Source organism: Octodon degus, unplaced genomic scaffold (genome assembly GCF_000260255.1).
Source record: "Octodon degus isolate 3935 unplaced genomic scaffold, OctDeg1.0 scaffold00011, whole genome shotgun sequence".
Taxonomy (NCBI): Eukaryota; Metazoa; Chordata; class Mammalia; order Rodentia; family Octodontidae; genus Octodon; species Octodon degus.
In genome coordinates, this window is record NW_004524587.1 from 1,513,960 (window position 1) to 1,532,671 (window position 18,712).

The following is an 18,712-nucleotide window of genomic DNA, read 5'->3' on the forward strand; positions in this document are numbered from 1 at the left end:
CTCATGGGGCCTGAAGGAGGCCCCTCCTCACTTGGGAAGTTGGTGTTTTTTTGTTTCTTCCCAAGCATCAGTACCTTGTCCTCGGCCCACAGAAGAGCAGGAAGTGCTCTGAAACCATTATTTCTCTCCTAAAGCACAGCTGCTCTTGGCTCAGGTTAGAGCTCTTCCCAGTCCACAGCTTTATTCCCCGTCCTCACTCCTGTGCGTTTTCTGAGATGCTGCTCCCACTGAACATCACAAATTATTTCTATTTGTGTAGGAATCTCAAATCCTCTGCTGCTTCTTGGGCTGGTTCCATCAGAATTGAGATTGTTTCCCGGTCCTTTGCTGCTCCCATAGACCCTCTCTTAAAGATATTATATATATTAAAAAAGAAGCTAGTCCCCAAATTCCTAGAATCTCCAAAAGTTAACTCATTTGGAAAAAAAGTATGGGGTTACTTTGAGAATTCTGAGATGAGGAATTGTCTTGGATTGTCCAGGTGGGCTGTTCGTGCCACCAGAAGGGTCCTTCTAGGAGGAGAGAAGAGGGAGACCTCACAGACCCATAAAAGAAGCAAATGTGAGCTGGGGAGGAGATAGGAGACTTCAGGATACTGCTTTGGAGTTTGGGAACAGAAGCCGCTACCAGAGGTGGAAAGAGCTGAGGACTAGATTCTTCCTGGGCTGTCCAGGAGGAATGGGCCCTGCCTATTCCCACACTTGATCGCGGTGAAGACTGACACTGGGCCTCTGGCTCCCAGCACTGTCACAGATTTCTGTTGCTTGAAGCTGCTATTAGGTCGATAGATTCCAACTGAGCTTTACACAGGGTTTGAGAAGCTGCCGTGGTAACTTGTTGGAACAGCTGTATGAAGCTAATGCCTACCTTGATGGGAGGATTTAGTAAAATAGTATATGTAAAATGTTTCTCAGAATCCTTGGTGTTTCATAGTAAGCCTTCACTAAGTATCAGCAGGTAGTATTTTAGATTTTCTGGGACGGTGGGAATGGACAAAGGTTCCGGTGTATGTGCTGGCTTGGTCATGGTGATTTATAAGCTCCCGTTGAACTTCTTACTCCTTCACCAGCACCAATGAGTGAGTCCCACCCTGCCGTACTGCCCAGCAGTCGTGCAGATCAAATGAGTTCGTGATGTGAAAGTGGCTTGCATTCACCTGGGTAATCTGCTAAGTTGGGGTCACAAAGGTCAGGACCGGCAGAGGCAGCATAGTCAGAGAGGGCGGGCTGGAGCTTTGCTGCCTGGCCCTGCGAAGTGAGATCATCTCACCCAGCCTTTGTTCCTGCTTTGATGAGTTCATTTGTTGGTTTCCCCTAATCCCAGCCCCTGGATCCCAGAGTGGAGCCCCAGATGACAGATCTCTAGCTGTCCGGGCCAATTCTGAGCCTCCCCCGTGGGGCATATTTCTTCTTGTTTCTATTTTTAAGAGGCACAAACAAAAATAAAAATAAACACTGGAATATACTAATCTTAAAAATGATTTATAGTGCCTAGCTTAGAGATTAGGTCAATAGATTCCAACTTAGCTTTACACAGGGTTTGAGATGTTCCCGATGTGTTTTTATTTTAGACGAGAGACCCGGGAGACCCAGCCCTGCGATGTCAACTTAGGTGGAACAAGTCAAGCTTTGTCAAATGCTTAAAAGTGGGGAATTCATCTGTAACGATACCCAGCTTCCCAGGAAATGTGATGTTTTAGCCTGAGTACACAAAGGAAAACACACAGGAAGGGAACATATCATGTCTCCCCGTCATTTGCCTTGTCTTTTTACTGATGTTTCCCTGGCACCTCTCTCTCAGGGATGGTCCAAGGCATACTTTATGCCCATAGCCCATTCCTAGGGCCTTGGCAGACTCCTCCGGGCCATGCTTTCAGCCTGCTTGTCCACTGCAAAATAAGGGACCTCGCTGATCTGCCCTCATTCAGGTAAAGGATATATATATATATATAAAGTTTCCTGCATACCAGCCACTTCATTGGGCACCAGGGAAGCAATGCCCAAGGTGGGCATCTGGAGTTCTCAGTCCAGTGGCGGAGACCACATAAGCCCATTGGTGACAGGACATGGACAGCTTGCAAGGGTGTCAGGAAGGGACAGTTTATGCTGGCAGCGTGACCCTGGGGGAGGAATGGCTCTGGGGTAGTGTCCTTCAGGTCTGCGGGAGGAAGAGGGCTCAGTTGATCCGAGAGGCAGTGGAACATGTTAGTGTCATAGAGATGAACATGCTCAGAAGTCCCAAGGTGGCAGCACCTGTGACACAGGAAAAATCAAGAAGAAGCAAGCATGGCAGTGAGCAGAGGCAAGAGTAGGTTTTGAGGTGGGGCTAAAGGAGCAGGGGCACAGTGGTGGACTGATTGGCCCTCTAGGGGGACTGATATTGGAGGGTGATTTCTTTCCCCATTCCTGCTGGCCCGAACATGCATGGCTGCTGGCCTTTCCTGGGTCTCCTGGTCTTCAGCTGGTGTGGGTCAGGGCGGGTACATCAGAAAGCTGAGCCCCTGGAGTGGGCTGCTCTATTGCTCCTGGCCTGGATCATCCAGAGAAAAGGTTTGGCTCTGTTTTCCTGCAGGTCTAGGTCTCCATTTTGACCCCACACATCTTGCTTTTGCCTTGAACCCCACTCCATTTCTAGCATGTTTCTGTCAATCCACAAATATTTATGGAGTCCGTCACAGGTCAGGCACCAGGCAAGGCCCTGGCGAGGCTGTGCTGATCCAAGGGGGGGCCTGAAGCTACCGTAGAGAAGCATCAGGGCCAATGTGAGCCAGAGGCAGTAGCTTGGACCCTCCCAATTGGATGTTGCTTTCTCCTTGGAGCATGGACCATACCCCTGCTCTGTACTCCATAGACAACCCTCTGCCTCCTGCCCTTAGCTCCAGAGCATGGCCCTGGGCCAGACTCAGACCTTGTATCATGCATAGCGATGCTGGCCCCATCACGGACCAGCGTAAGTCTCCAGCTGTGTCCTAGCCCCATCCTCAGGCTTCTGGGATGCATAGTCCTGCACTTCAGGTAGGCTCTGAGTCACTGCAAGTATCTTTCTGAGATAACCACCCCACCTTGTGACCCTCACTGCAGAAAGGCCATCTTCCGGGCTCTTCTCCTCTGGGCATGGGGTCTCCCTGGGTGCAAGTCTTCTGAAGGAATGTAAGGACTTTCCACCACAGCCTTCAGTGTATTCCCACACGCCCAAGCTAATGAACTGTTCCTGGGATGCTTAATGCCCTGTGAAATCAGTCATTAATTGTAGAAACAACTGATTTCAGAGACAGCGTGGCAATTAGGAACTGTGTATGATGGTGGTGGCAGAACAAACACACCACCATGTCGCCCATTCATCATGAGTGCAAAAGCCAGCAAGGTGACTGGGAAGTTGTCCTGGAGTAGGGAGTGGTCACAAGTTGCTGGGTCCCTGCATCTCCTGCAGCTATACCCTGAAATCCCTGGTGACGCACACCAGAAGTCAGCAGTGTGAGTCTGAGGAAGAAGGGGAGGCTCACCTTCCAGTGGCCAGCAGAAGGAGGCAGCATCGGATAAGGATACAGCTGCTCTAGGGCAGAAGCTGCTCATGGTGCTCATAGCCTCTAACTGCAGTCCTGAGCACCTCTCAGGGCCAGGCAGCTGTCTCTGGGTGGTCTCTGGGGATGATGGTTCTGAGACTCACTCTCCCTTAGGTTTGTTTCTGGGGAGAATTTAAAATAAACTGGCTTTGCTAGTAGTGTTTCCAGCATGTGTTTACTCCCTGGCTCTGTTTCTAATGCCACTTTCTCCCCAGCAGGCCAGAAGTCAGTGGCATTAATAGACATGGATCATCTTTCTTAGAGCTGCCCTTACGCTTCCTCTCCTTCTGCCTGCAGTCTCCCAGATAGTTCTGGAGCCCTCAGGAGAGGAGTATCTTGCGTGAATGCCAGAGGATGGCCTCCAGCCTCCCTGCTTCCTCTTCCCGGCTTCTTCCTTGGTGTGGACCTGGAGTGGCTTGGAATTGGTGCCTCTCCATGCTGGGCCTGTGCTCCCTGGGGAGAGGAGAGAGTGAGATGGGTAGATAGATGGATAGATAGATAGATAGATAGATAGATAGATAGATAGAGTCATAGAGGAATTCCAAAGTAGCCAAGCAGCAGGACCATTGCTGTCTTCTGCAAAGATCACCATAATGGAGGGGAAGGATGCAGACTGGTTTCTAATACAGAAGGGCTCGACAACTTGGGAGTTAGCAGAATGCATTTTGGTCAAGAAAGTGGCATTCTGTGCAGCATTTAATAATTATTACAGTTGATGCTTACTGACACGCTCACGGCCTATGGTTTATTACTGATTGAGAAAAAAACAGGCAGCTAAATACACAAGATGCCACTTACAGAAAGCAAGTGTGCTTGTAGGTGCCTGTGTGCATAGGAACAAGTCCCTACCAATGCGTCCCACTGTCATGGTTTGTGTCTACTTGTGCCCCCACAGCCTCGTGCAGTCATGGTGTGGACTTCTAAAGTTTGTGATTAGCTCATGATCCACTGGGATTATGCATGTGAGTGCTGCTGGGATTATGGTGTGAGTACTACACCCAGCCTGGGTGCAGACAGCCTGAATGCAACCTAAGGGAGACAGACTTGCTCTCTACAGCCATTGTTGCCGCTCCTCCTGCTTTTGCTCTTGCTGTCTTGCTGCCTTCCACCGCCATGAACTGCTGCCCTCTGCCATGTGCTGCTCTGCCTTGGAGCCAGCCGAGTGTGGACTGAAACCTCCAGTAACTGTGAGCTAAATAAACCTTTCCTTCCCTAATTTTGAGTATCAGGTACTTGTCCCAGCAATGAGAGAAGAGTAGCTGAGACACCCACCATGATAACATTGATGATTTTGAGAGATCTAAGGTGACTTGGAAATTTCTTTTTCTGTTTTCAAAAAGAATCCGAATTTATTGCTGTGAGCAAGTCTTAGTTTTATAAGAAGCAGATAGATTTTATTTTACATTTTATTGGAATCTGTTCTATTTTACTTGTGGTAATAAAAAGACAAGCTATCAGGATTTTCTAAAGCTGTTTCTGTAAGTGGCTTCTAGCGGCCAAATTAAGACAGACTACTACTGGAAAAGCAAGCCGTTCAGATTTAGAAAACAATAACATCTCCAAAGAATTTGAAAGATTAGGTTGTAAGCATTGAAAAATAAATGGCTTATAATATTTTATGGATTATGTCATAAATCAAATCCAAATATCCATGGGACAGCATCAGAGAAAACAGGCTTGGTGGGGCGGCACCAGCGGAGGCCTGGGCAGTAACAGCCATGGGAAAATAATGCTCCTGAGGTGATGTCGTGACCACAAGAGTCACGCTTGGCCAAAAAAGTTTAAGACTCGTGACTTGACTGAAAATTTCACTTTTCATTCAATTTTGATTTTTCTTGAATTTGTGCCTTATATCTGATTCAACGAAGCCATTTCCTGGTCATCTCTTGTCAGGTCTCTAAATACCGGGGGCTTTCTGTGTGGACCTTTTCCTGGGTCCGGCCTACCGCTGACACCCGAGACAACGCTCACCATTTCCCTAGTATCCTGACCCAAGGTCTTTTTCGTGTCTTATGTTAGGACACATGAACTTCACCTGGAAGTACTGTGGCATGGCTGGAATCTCAGCCAGCGATGTTTCCAAATTCCAAGCCAGAAAGCATTTTTTTTTTTAACATATTCAGGACAGGGTCTACAGGGTCTACAGGGTCTGCAGGGTCTCGCTAGATTGGACTCGTAGTGATCCTCCTGTTTTCAGCCTCCCAAGCGCTGGGTTTACGGTGCGCACCACCACCCCCAGTCTCAATTGCCTCTCTGTGCGCCCGGGGCGGGGCGGGGCGGCATGGCAGGCCAGGGGACCGCACCCCTGGCCCCTGATCTGCCCAAGCAGACCCTTTAGTTCACTGAGCTATCCTGCTGGCTCAGAAAGTGCTTCCTTGAAAGAACTGGGACGCAAAGGGCAAAACCTGAAGCCCAGAATCAAGAATGTGTGTCAGGTTTTTAACCTAACTTACAAAGGAAGCAGCTGGGAGGGGGGCAGCTTCGTGTTTTTAACGAATGAAGCAAAATCACGTATCTGAAAACAGTCACCTCTGTGACCAACTACACCCGACAGCGCACGCACAAGACAGTTGAAATGACCTTGGTGAGCGCGGTCGGAGGATAGCTCTAAAACTTGGGACAGCGCTATGAGTACTCCTAGTACCAACTACGTGCTAGGTGTTGGCGGAACACAAACCATTTATTCTACCACTCCTATTTTTCTATTAAAATTTTTTTTTTGTATTTTGTCAAAAGAGCACCCTAATTTTGAGAATGTATTTTATTCGTAGAAAAATGGAGTAAGAATGATGCAAAACATATTCAGATTAGAAGGTGGACGCTGCCAAGGAGAACGCTGCACGGCCGGCATCCACGAGCCGAACCAGGTTCCCTTCCATGCGGAGCACCCCCCACCCCCACGTGAGGAGCTAGCCTGCCCACTATGCTCTGCACTAATCAGGTTTAGGGGGACTTCCCTCTTTGAGTCATGCGTTCGTATTTTATTTCTCCTAAAAGATTTTGGGCCTCCGAGACCAAGGGGCATTTACTCTCCTCAGATTTCCCACCACCTGGGTTGTCCAGCGAGCTGGGGGTGTGGCCATGAGCCACAATTATGTACTCCCTGCACAAGAGTCTGAAACAGAAAATAATAGGTTCTGTGTGCCTTGCCAGTTCTGGGGTGCATCACCCCCATACCAAGTGTCTCCTCTTCTCTGAGCCACAGAAGTGCCGCCCGCTGGGGCCACTCTGTGAGACCCACTGTGCTTTGCTGCTGAGCTCCGGAGGTGCGCGCAGAAGGGTGGCCACGCTTTCCTCCTGCGTGGCTGGATCGCCGCCCCTGGCTGCCTGGCCGCCCCGCATCGTATCTCTACCTCAGGTATAGCACAAAGGCGAGCTCATTGGTGATAAATCCATGAAGTTTTGAGCTAAAAAAAGTTTCATGATGAGTTGGGTTCAACAAATGGAGTATTAGGGCTGTTGGATGATGCGTGCCTAATGTAACCGCCCCTGTGTCGGCCGGGTCCCTGCCGCTGAGCCCCTGCCCCCACCTACCCAGCTCTGCACTGTAGGTTGCACAACACAAACACATCTCATTATTTCATCAGCACTCAACAGATTCTTCTCATAGAACTTGCGGCGCAAGGCTTCCTAGCTCGTATAATCTTCGATTCGCCCATCCCAGAACTTCAAGGATTCTTTGGCTGAGAAGAGATGAGTTGTTTTTTTTTTTCTACTAAGAAATTATACATTTTAATAAAAAAGCCAGATCATAGGCAGGGTTAGACATTTTTCTCATGTATTAATTATTCTAATTCGTTATTGAGTAGCTTCCACCTAACTTCTTACAAGGCTCTCCAAATCTCCACTTTCCAACTGCAAAAAGTGGGCCTGAAGATCCCAGAGTGGTCATGAGAGTTGAGGTGACCCATGTGGATGTGGAGTACAGCTGGTGCTTGGGGCGCTTGAGGGATGCCACCCCCACACCAGGTGTCCTCCCTTCTCTGGCCCACAGAAGAAGTGCCATCCACTGGGGCCACCTTGTGAGGCCTGCTGTGCCCTGCTGCTGAGCTCCTGAGGCGTGGGCAGAAGCGTGGCTGGGCTTTCTTCCTGTACCGGTCGATGGCTGCTCCTGGCTGCCTGGCCACCCTGGCATTGCATCTCGGGTATAGCGCAGGCAATCTCATCAGGAGAATACAGCCAATATAAACTAACACACAACTTGGAAACCTTCTGGGACTACATGCATTTTACACTTTGGAAGATTTTGTGTTATTTTATTCCTGTGTCTTCTGATAAATTAAAGGGAGATGAGTTGTCCCCGAGCCAAAGAAACTTTTATGGTTGAATTAAAATTTAAATCCTTTCCGCGTTAGCCGTCAGACCTATGGGGCTTGAGCTGTGTGACTCTCCCCCAACCCCTGCCCCACTTGGTCCGAAAGATCCTCATTGGCTTTTTCTGTGGTTTGTGTTGCTCTGTCACTAGGATGTTGTTCTACAAGACAAAGGAAAAAGCTGATGCTGTAGGGAGGATGCCAAGGATGGAGTTCAAGATGAACTCCAAGACCACAGTGTGACACTCGGGCAAGGCTTGGATATGTGTCCTGGCCCTGCCGCTTAGCAGCTGTGTGACCTCCAGCAAACTGGGGACCCCTTGAGGCCTTTGTTTCCACATCTGTGAAAGGGAGACGATGCTTGTAATGTTTAATCACGGCTGTAGAAAAGCTCTCCCAAATTCAGCAGCTTCAAACAGCAAAGTTTTTATTCTCCCAACACCTGTGCGTCTGATGGGCTCTTCTGTGCTTAGCTGGTGGCTCCGCTGGCCTGGCCCACACTCAAGACTACAGGCTCACTGGGGGCCACCTGGGGTGGCTCTGCTCAACCTGCCACCCCAGCGAGTGAGCTCTTCTTGGAACAGTGGCAGAGGGGCCACGACACAGGCCCGTCTTGCAAGCGTGGGACAGGCTTTTTGCCAGGCCTGCTTGTATCTCACTGGCCAAACACAAAGTCAGGTCAGGCTCCTTGCTTGGCGCTGGGTGCCTGGGTGGTGAGATTCCTGCCGAATAACCGGGCTGTGACAGGGCAGTGCTGGTTGTTCCGGCTGAGCTGAATGAAATAATAGATGCTGCTGGGCTCTCCCAGTACTGGTGCAGGGACATCGACTAACTCTAGCTATCATCTCTACCTCAGTGAGTGCCTGCCTACCCCTGGTTAATGGAGTTAATGACTTCAGGTAAGAAATTTGCTAGTGCGGGGTGAAAAACAATGTGGGGAGATCATGGCTTAAAATATGCACACAAGTTTTTGGATATTCTTCTGTTCAAGAGGTGGAATTTAAATTCCTCGCGAGGGCCTGAGTTCAATCCTGGTTCCGAAAAAAAAAAAAAATCCTTTCTCTTGGGGGAGGGAGCACTTAGTGCTGCATTACAGGAGCCAAAGAGAAAGAAAAAGTGTGGTGTGACCATGAATAACGTCTGAGATGATGCCACAAACCTAAGACCCAGGTCTGGCCAAGGACATAGAGAGAATGTTCCTTGGGAAGGTTTCCGGATAATGTATCGATGATGTTGACTAATGTCACCCCCTGACATTTTTTCTTGTTTTCAAGCAGACATGCTGGCTGTAGCTATAGGAGCCGTATTGCAACCAGAAGAGAGGACAAGAGCATTACAGAGGTGCTGTGTCGACATGGTTATCCAGAGCCAATGTTATCTATCTAGATTAGAAAAAAAACAATTAAGCATGGGGCTGGTGAAATGGCTCAGTGGTCTAAAACACCTACTTAGAACAAGCTAAGCTAAACAAAGCACAGGGACCGCGGTTCAATCTCCCAGCACCACATGCCAGCCAGCCCCGCCCCCTGGTGGGCTGAACAGGTCACACACACACAAAATAAATAAATAAGTAAATAAATATATTAAAAAAAAGACCATTAAAAAAAATTTAAGCAGGTGCTTAATGCCCAAAATGCCTTCAGGGCAGGTTTGACTGGCTTGAGTTGTGGGGATCGAACCACAGCAACCTGAGCCTGACTGCTTTGTGGAAGCAGCCACTTAAAGGACTGAGCTAAGGGGCAGGACTCCCCCCAAAATATTCTTAATAAATACAGAACATGGCTGGGGAGAGAGCTCAACAGCTGGGGAGATAGCTCAACCTGCCTGGCAAGTGCAAGGTCCTGAGTTCAATTCCCAGTACTGATGCCGTGCCAGCCACCAAAACCAGGTATAGTGGTACAAACCTATAATCCCAGGCCTGGGGAGGCTGAGACAGGAAGAACACTATAAGTCTGAACTACATAATGAGACAATGTATCAATTAAAAGAAAAAAAAACCCTACAGAACATGAAAATAGGAGGCTGAGTAATGGCTCTCAAAGATACCTATCCACATGCTTGTGTCCAGAACTTGTGAAAATTACCTCCTATAGCAAAAGGTATTTTCCAGACGTGATTAAAGTGATGTTGGGATGGGCTGGTGAGTCTGGATTATGGAGCTGGGCTCCAAAAGTAGCCACAAATACCTTTATAGATGGGGGAGGAGGGAGAAGGCCAAGTGATGAGGGAGGCAGGGACTGTGGTGGCGCAGCCACAAGCCGAGGAGTACAGGTGGCCCCCAAATGGTGGAAGAGTCAGGGGAAATAGTCTTCTCCGGAACTCCCAGAGGGAATCGGCCCTGCCCTCCCTTGATTCACCCTGAGACTCAGGTGAGGCACCTGCCACCTGATGTGTGAAAGCCGCTAAGTCTGTGGCACCCGAGACTCAGCGAAGGGAGCTCCGCCCCGGGGTGACGGAGGTGAGGAAAGGGCACCAGCTTCTTTGCCAGAGTCCAGCAGGGGATGGGGGTCTGGTCAGATAGGTGGCTGGACAGACTTTCCTGCGGGGCTGATTACGGAGCAACACAGAACAGTGAGCCGGCTGTGCCCGGATGAAGAGCAAGGAGGGAAATTCACTTGATGCTTCCTATGCGCCAGTAGTGCTGAAGAAGATGTCATGGTTGTTCCTGTCGTGTGGATGGGGAGAGTGAGGCCTCTCTTTCCTCCTCCCCCCTCCCTGTTGCCTAGCTTGCCTGCTCTCTGCCCTCGTGCTTCCTTTCCTTTTCTTTCTTGTTCTCTGTAATTTGAAGGGAAAAGAAGCCATGTTTTATTAATCTCTATCCACCTGACCCTGTAGAGCCCTGATTCTCCAGCTCTTAGCAGCTTAGGGGAGCTCGCGCTGAGCTCATGCAAACATGTGCTCTGTGTACACACACGCGCACGCACACACGCGCACACGCATGCGCGGTTGGAGGGTGTTGGATACTCTGGAAAGAACATGGCCTGAGTCTGTGAAATGCTTCAGGAGAGAGAAACACTTCCCTTTTATGTGAGCATTTGCTCAGAAGCAGATACAGAGTGTTGGTTCAAATGCTTCTTCTCCCTGGTTATGTTGTACAGAGCTCTCGGTCTGGGGATACTCGCAGGTCTCCTGGTTATTCACAGGCTCTGGCTTATATAAAAACAGATCGTTTGCTGAGGCAAACTTCAAAGCCGGAGAGCGGCCTAAATCAGAAATGGCTCCATCTTTTAATTCAGGCGTAATCCTATTAGAGACAGCTCTCAGGGCTGGGAATCCTTTTAGGACTCTTTGATCAAGAGGGCACTTTTGAGTTCAATGGCTTCAGCTGTCCCAGTCTAAAAATAACAGGGAACCCATTTACTATCTGGAAATACCAGTTTCTCTCATTTCAGGAGCAAAAAGCATATCTTCAAGTGGACCAGTTCTTGTTAGTTAGTTCAGGGGGGAAAAGTAAAAGGCAGAAAGAACACTGACTTTTTTCTGCAAGTGTGATTGTATAGCCTTTGTTGGTACAGTGACATCATATACATATGTACATCCATCCATACATATGTGTACTATTACCATTATATCAATATAAACATTATCTTATCATATTATTTTATCTCTGCTATGTTTTCTCGTTATAGAACATTTCAGAGTCCGACATATTGTCCAGTTGCCTACCTATTGCGTATCTCTACAAGCTTTATAAATGCAGGGATTTCTTAAGGGTTTAGTGCCTGGGACACAGAAGGTGCTCATTAAACTTTCTGTTAAACAGATGAATGGGAGAGCTGGTGCCCGTCTTTTTGAGAGCCAGCCCTCAGGAAGCACTGTATCTTATCACCCACCTTGTCTTCATGACATTTTTGCCTGCATCTCTTATCCATGGCAAGCGACGCTAACATCTGGGATCACACATTCTGGCCTGACGTTCCTTTAAAATTCCACATGTTGATTCCTAAATTATCTTTCCAGGCTGCATAGATCATGGCATTATTTAACACACCCTTGGGATTATTCCCAGTCCAGATGAAGTATGGATCTCACTGTGTTTTGCAATGTATGTTTTGAGGCCCTTCATCAATATATGGTTTTCATTTTTTTCCCTGAGTTTTCCATATTATAGCCTATATTTTTCATGATCCAGAGAATGAAGTTTGTTGACAGGGGTCCTCTGTGTTCTTTTTTTCCTGACTGGCTTCATATATGACTGATGGATTTGCCAAACGGACTTACTTTTGAACTGTACCCCTGAGTCATCTTGGAGGTTGGTGTCCGACAGTAGTCCTTCCTATGATCAGACATGTGAGGCATGTGCAGATGGAATATTTATTTAGGAGAAACACTTATGTCCCCAAAAAGAAGGACCACAGAAAAAAATATTTGAGATATACACTCTGAAGCCTGAGTTTAGGAATGACTTTGGTGCAGAAAGTTGTCATACTAGTTGAGCAATTTTAGACGAACCTAAGCCATCCACATCTACCATCTTAGTCTATTTGCTGTTGTATCAAAATGAGACTGGGTAAGTTATAAAAAATAGAAAGGTACTTGGCACCTAGTTCAAGAGGCTGAGAAGTCAAAAAGCATGTTGGCACATCTGCCTGGCATCTGGGAAGGCCTTCTTGCCTCCTCATGACATGTAAGAGGGCATCATGTGGTGAAAGAGAGCCAGTGTGCTAGCTGGAGTGTCCCTCCTTCCTATAAAGCTCGTGACCTCATTGAGTGTTAATTGCCTCCTAGAGTCTCCCCCTCCAAGTGCCCTCACCATATGGATTTGAGGATTAAGCTTTCAACACATGAACTTTTGGAAGACCCATTCACTGAGATCATAGCATGCAGTGACTCAATTAATTCATTATGCAAGACATTTATTGAGCTCCCACCATATGCCAAGTTTTGTAGTAGAAACAGATACATTCCCTACCTTCACAGAGTTTAAATTTAGTGGGTGCAATGACAAAGAAGCCATCACCCACAGATGCAATTTCACTGCACATGGGGCAGCATCTTGGAAGGGAAACTGCCGAGAGAGCAAAGATTCCAACAGCAGGGTGAGGTCTCTGGCTGGGATTGGTGGCAAGGACACCTACAATGCAGACTGGTGTCCTGAAGGCGTGGTGCTGTCTCCTTTCCCTAGACTTGGCCACCCCTGTGCTCCTTCCTGGGGTTCTTTTACTCCCCTTCTGCTCCTTGGAGGATGGTTACCAACTCTGTTGCACCATCCAGGAGAACTTCTGGGATCCCCTGCACCCCACAGCAAATAACTCCCTGGAGCCATTTGATTCCCTCTGTCATGATTGGCTGTCATTGTTCTGGTACTACTGGACATAGAATGAAGTCACAGACTCACCCGCCCATCTCCTTGCCTTCCTTGGGGGCTTCTTGAGGGCAGGGGTGCACTGTCCATCTCTACATCCCCAGCATGCAGTTGGGGCTATTTGCCATGAAAAACTAATGAGAGTCAATCATAGTTTACACAGATGGTGCTTCCTGTGTATTCATCGAATTCTAATACATCCCTCCTTCAATTCCTTCAGTTCCCCAGAAGTTGCACACGATTCTTTTGCCTATTTCATAGGAAACAAAATTGAGACAAAGAAATTAGGCAACAGAGGCATGTAGCTAGCAATGATGGAGCCAGGTAACATAATACTGGATCTGGACCCTTGACTACCAGACCTACAGTGAATGACTGGATGAGTGAATGGACAGATGAATCATTTTTTTTCTTGCTTCATCTCATTTTATCTTTAAACAATTAGTGAGTCTTTTTCTTTTTTTCTATTTAGTGCAGGGTCTACAGAGCCTACAGGGTCTCACCACACAGATTGTACTTGTAGTGATCCTCCTGTTCTCAGCCTCCCAAGTGCTGGGTTTACAGGCATGTGCCACCATGCCCAGTCTCAGTAGCCATCTCAGTGTACCCTGGGGTTGGGACTGGCAGGGCACTCCAGGGATGGAACCTGGTCCCTACATCTGCCTACGCAGATGCTTTAGTCTGCTATCTGGCTAGTCCCTCAGTGGGTCTTATATTGGGGATGCCCGTAAGGTGGGAGAAATCTGTGCTTTCTGCTCTCCTAAACCCATTTTTGAGCCATATTCACTTTTGCTATTGAGGATTTCATGGGATTGTCACAAGATGGAACATTTTTGCAGGGGTAAATTCTTAGTTAATGACTCCTACTTTCTTCCCCCCTGCCATGCAGCTGCATGGTACAGATTAGTGAATCATCAGTACCCATAGTTGGTTCTTCCGTGGGGCTAAGGCAAGATATGGGAACTGACCATAGTTTACTGAATCTAGCACTACAGAATTTCCTCAAGTCCTAAACTCTACAGAATCCCATTGTCCTGCCCTTTGTGATATGGAAGTAAGATGCAGGTATTATTTGTATAACACCTGCTGCACTGGTCTGCACACTAGTGATACACCTGCCATTACTCACTCCAGTGTGCCTTTCCACAAGGGTAGGCTCTCCCATCCCCCAGAGACTTCCTAATCATCAGTCCCCCATGTTTGGTCCCATAAAGATCGCCTGGAGAGATTGGTCAACACACAAATTCCCAGGCAGTGTCCTAGTTCCAGGATCCTGGGCCAGCTGCAGTCGTTTCTCAGCTGTGAGAGACCCTCTGTGCCTAGGGGTGCAGTGCATCTGAGGTACATCAGAATGAGATAGCATGGGGCTTTTGAGCTCCCCTTTCCATAGCAAAAGGGGCTCCAAGTGATCTCACTTCAGGATCATATCATAGTTTGGGCTCCATTCCACTACCTGCCGTGTGGGGCACAGGAAGGTGTGGGCAGGTGTGTGCCCCAGGCCATTGGTTCTCTGCCTGGCACTGCCCTTGCCTGCTCTGCCATCTGCTGTGGGCACCTGGGAGCACTGGTGTCTGGGGTCAAAGCCTGGGAAAGTAGCTATTGTGGAATAAGGTTTTTTTTTTTTTTTTTTTTTTCTCGAATGCCTTCAGGGCCCTTTTGGCCAGCTGGAGAGTTGTGAGTTTCAAACTCCAGCAACCTGAGGCTGACAGCTTTGCGTAAGCAGCCACTTAAAGGACTGAGCTAGGGCCAGGCTCCCCTGAAAGTAGCTATTGTGAAAGCAAGAAAGTATTTGTCTTTAATTTTCTTTTTTACTTTAATTTACTTTTTTCTTTTAAAGGAAAAACTACAAATATTTCTCTCTTTTTCATTAAAGAAAATGATAAAAATTCAACAATGGTTGTTATATTGTGTATCATTGTCTTCAAGTTACTTATTGAGATTTCCAGATAGAAGCATGGAAAGTTGCTCAAAAAATTGGCGAAAAAATTAAAAAGAAGAATAAAATTTAAGTATTAACCACTCCTTTCAGTAGACCAGTGAAGATCAGCAGTACAGCTATCCAAGCTACACCAGGTACATAAATGTATATTTTTCCTTGTTTCTTTATTTTCTCTTTTCCCTCACCCCAGTTGTTCCTTCCTTCTGAACAGTTTCTTTCCCCTTCACAGTTCCCACTATGTCTTTTGGATTTTATTTACTCTTTCAGGTTCTTACACTAGGGAGACAATGTGATGTTTATACATGCTGGTCTAATTTATTTCACTGATGAGTAGTATGGTTTCTAGTTGCATTTGTTTACCTATAAAAGCCTTGAGTTTGTCTTCTTTATTATTTATTTATGTATTCATTTGGGACAGGGTCTTGCTGTGCAGCTTGAACTCATACTGATCCTGCTGTCTCAGTTTCCCCAGCACTCTAGGGCTGGGATTATAGGCATGCACCACCAAACCACCACACCTGCCTTAGGGATGGCACTGCTTGCCCTGGATTCTGGGGCCTGCGTGGCAGTGGTGGCAGGGATTGAACTTGAGTCCTTTTGTTTGCCAGGGTTGCTCTTAGACCATGGAGCTATCTCCCCAGCTCTAATTTGTCTTTCTTTATAGCTGAGCAATACTCCATTGTATAAAAATATCACATCTTTTTTATCCATTCCTCAGTTGATGGGCATTTGGGATGTTTCCAAGATTTAGCTAGGACAGATTGTGCTACACTGACACTGTGTTTTTGCTTTGGTTTGGTCCTATTTATTCATGTCTAGGTTAATAGCTTGCTACAACTTCTAGAACCCACAACTAGATGTTTTTGCTGTGCCTGCAAAGGGTGGAGTTAGGTGTTAATGTTAAGCTTTGTGTAAAGCTTCTCCAATTCTAACTTAAGCAAGATTTGATAGGACCATTTCACAAAAGAGGCGATTGAGGCTCAAGAGAGCAGTTAGGGCCTGCTTGGGGGTTCAAGGTGAATGAGTTATGCAACCCCGGAAATACCAAGGGACTTTTGATTCTCGGTGGTCCTGAGTAGATGGAGCTGAAGGAGGGGTCTGGGTGAGAGGTTTAAGGACTGTACCTTACAAGACACTCACAGACTTTAGCTTCTTCAACAAGCCATGGTGACCCTAGCTCAGTTTAGGATTCTGCTGACAAATGGGCATTAATGAAATCTCAATATACACCCATGAAGAGAAAAGCAAAAAATCCGTGACAGGCCCTGAAGGGCCATTAGGTCTCAATAGGAATAATACAGAACCCATTACTGAACTAGGTGAGCTGGCACAGTCCAGCATCATCTGGGTCATGTCAGTTGTTTTTTGCTAGACATGTGCATGTGTATGTTGGATTAAGAATAAGAGTAAGGAAGTCCACGGAAGTAGGACTGCACAGACCAGTGATAGGACGCTTTTGTCCACTGGTGGAGGGCATGGGCTTGGACAAGTTACTGGAACTCCAAAGCTCTGTCCAGCAAGTGAAATGGGACCAATCACAGTCTCTCACAGGGTGGCTGGAAAAACTTAAAGGGGTTGTGGTGTCTCACGTTTGACTTGAATCTCCCTGGCTTCCCGGTGGGTTGGATACATTTCCCTGCTGGCTACCTGGATTCCTCTCTTGCCAGCTGCCCCTTGTGTGCTTAGTTGAGGCTCCGTTTGGGTTTTTGATCCATGTGTTTGCTTATTAGTCTTTTTTTCATATATGTGCACATGTTAATTCCGTCTTTCTTTTTTTAAAACAATTGCATTAAAGTATCTCTCACAAACTATTAAGTGCAGTCCCCATATGTGTACAATTCAAGGACTTTCACAGGGTAAGTTTATAGAGTTGTTGGGCCATCACAACTCAGTTGCATACTTTTTCCAGCTGGCTTCTTTCACTATGCGCAATGATTTTAGGTTAACCCATGTGTGGCAATGCACAGGGACCTCGGTGTCTCGTATTGCTGCATAGTAATCCATTATAAGGCTGCACCAGCTGGGCATCATCTCCAGTCTCCCTGTGCATACACACAGACTCAGCCATGAAAGGCAGTGCTCCTGATATGGACATAATCATAACCTCGGATGAAAAGAACTATTGGCCCCCATATTTAAGATTGGCACCTACAGAGATGGTCTATTGGTGCTGATCCCTTCAACTATGGCAGGGAAGTTGTTGGTTTTTACCTACCCAGTCCTATTCCAGACAGAGATGGCCAGCCTAGCTGCCAGAGGAGCAATAAACTGGTTAGAGTAGTGATGATAATGGTGGTGGTGGTGACAATGGCTGTGGTGGTGGTGGTGATGGTGTTGTTGTTATTGTTGTTGGAGATGGTATTGTTGGTGGTGATGGTGGTAGTGGTGGTGATGGTGATGGTGGTGGGGGTGATCGTTGTGATGATGATGGTGTTGTTGTTGGTGGTGATAGCAGTGATGGTGATGGTGGTGATATTGGTGGTGGTGATGGTGTTGTTATTGTTGTTGTTGTTGGTGGTGGTGATGGTGATGGTGATGGGAGTGGTAGTGATGGTGGTGGTGGTTGTGGTGATGGTGGTGGTGGTGGTGATGGTGATGGTGATGGTTGTGGTGGTGATGGTGGTGGTGGGGATGGTGGTGGTGGTGGTGACAGTGACAGTGGTGGTGACTGTGGTAGTGTCGGTGGTGGTGGTGGTGGTTGTGTTGATGGTGGTGGTGGTGGTGATGGTGATGTTGTTTTTGGTGACAGTGACAGTGATGGTAGTGATGATGGTGGTAGTGGTGATGGTGATGGTTGTGGTGATGATCGTGATGGTGGTGGTGGTGGTGGTGGTGTTCTTAGTGTGTTTATGGTCCTGTTAGTGATGATAGCTGTGGTGACAGTAATGACGGTGGTGATGAATGATGCGTGTAGTTACAGGCTAGAATTCTGTAGTCTCATTGTTCTTATGTAAAGTCCAATGTTTTTATAAGCATAAATAATTTACAGATTGCTGTGTGCTTTGGCGATTTTCAGAGCCCTAAATGCTTTTCTTTGTCACTTTTGCCCAGCTTTTGAGTTGCTTTTGGTGAAAGGACTTGCTGGCCTTGCTGCTCAGCTGCAGCTGGAAGACTTTTCCTGCCCCTCAGCTTCCGGAGTGTCTCAGCTTAGCTGCATTCTGTTGTCATACTATGACTTTAATCTTCATGTCACGTGTGTAAGAATGTTTCTACCCTGGCATGAAGGTTTCCATCATGTTTGGGGAGACTGTCCGTCCTGAGATCATTAATATATTCCCTCATGTTTTCTTCTAATATTGTTACTGCTTTCTGCTTGACACGTAGAGCTTTCTGATTCATAAGAAATCACTTGCTGGACAGGTTGTGCACGTTTATAATTCCACCAGAAAAGCATAGGAAGCATCAGTATAGTACATTAACTAGTGTTAGCGTTTTCATGTATTTACTCACCATTAATTTATTTATTGTTTTGCGGAACCGGGGATTGAACTCAGACCCTTGCGCTTGCCAGGGAAGCACTTATTCTACTGAGCCATCTCCCCGGCCTTACTCACCATTAAAAATGGTCTTGTTTTAGGCATCTATGTTATTAT